A 1,406-nucleotide genomic window follows, 5' to 3' on the forward strand; every position below is an offset into this window, starting at 1 on the left:
GGTTCGTAAGTTTGTCATCCAGTATTGATCACCTGTACTGGGAGGTCAGCAAAAATGCAACCCACAACTTGTTTTCCTGTGAAAATGTGACTCTTTTCAAGGTATGTCAAAGAAGTGGTGTACAGCCTCTGTAGTGACATGTAAGTCTAAAATAAAAGAATTTTTCAAAACATCTATCTCTGTATTTCTGTGCTAGTTGTCCATATTTTCTGAAAAGAGCTAAAATTTTATCTAGAAATCTATGTACCTTTTTTAAGTGAGCCTGCTTTTAATAATGACACAAAACTATAATTCTTCTTTTTGACCCTGTTGTTACTTAACTTTCCTTCTTTGTCACTAGTTGTATTTCAGGGGGTCCCCATGTGTTTTCAGCACTGCAGCTCAGCAGAGAAGTACAGGAGATGAGTGTGGCCCAGAAGATCCCCGTGATGAGCCCAAGCATCCCCTTTCTGACTGTGCCTTAGAGCACAAAGCCATCAAATTGGCTTTGAAGAACAAGTCCGGGATTTAACTGTGAGTGTGCTGCTGGTGGCATCATGATGTCTTTCGTTCAGTCCCCTTGACTTGGTCTGTCTTTCAGCCCTAGCTTTTTCTGTAAGCCCTGTAACATGCACACAACGCCGCTTTGCTATGGCAGCCTTCAAAGCAGCTGTGCTCTAAGTGTGAGAGGGCGCACTGTGAAAGTACGGTCTGCCTTCCCCAGAAATGCCATCTGTCAGTAGTACCTAGGAGCAAGACACTGATAGTATGATACTGGCAGGCAAAACTGTATGTTGGAGATGGTGTGGTCAGTTCTTTCACAGCATTGTACAGAGGGAACAGCAGTAGATGCGTCCTGACTAGCATCACATATGGTGTCGCACTGGATCCAGGTTGAGAAGGAAAGTCCTCTTTAGTGACAGTGGTGTGGTGGAAATGGTAGGGATCATGTTATAGGGACTTTGAAAAACAGATGTGACTAATAGGAGGATTAAATACTGCAGCACTGGGCAGGCAATTCTGGAGATAATCGCCTTGAGAGTACTACCGCACCAAGTGATAAATCAGCTGGTTGCAGATCTGTTGCTGAGACCGCCAACTTGCCTGCTGGAGAAAGGAGTGTCTCAGTAGCCGCAGTGAGTCATGCAAAAAGCAGCATCCTGACAACGCGGTGTTCAATTGAGCTGCGCCCTGAATGCTTCTGACCTTCACTTGGGTCTTTTGAGGGAGTTGCAGTTGTGCTGATTAATCAGTAGGAGAGGGACTTGGGTTTGCATGCAATGAAAATGCAGGAGCCCAGCACAAGCTTCTGACGTGAAGGGGGCTCCTCTTAAAGTGTTTCTAAGGGATTGCCAACTTGTCAGGAAATGGGGTTTACCTCCTTGTTTGATGTCTCCCCTTGCTATTGCGGTTACAGGAGCGATACC

Source organism: Aptenodytes forsteri, unplaced genomic scaffold (assembly GCF_000699145.1).
Source record: "Aptenodytes forsteri isolate BGI_AS27 unplaced genomic scaffold, ASM69914v1 Scaffold54, whole genome shotgun sequence".
Classification (NCBI taxonomy): domain Eukaryota; kingdom Metazoa; phylum Chordata; class Aves; order Sphenisciformes; family Spheniscidae; genus Aptenodytes; species Aptenodytes forsteri.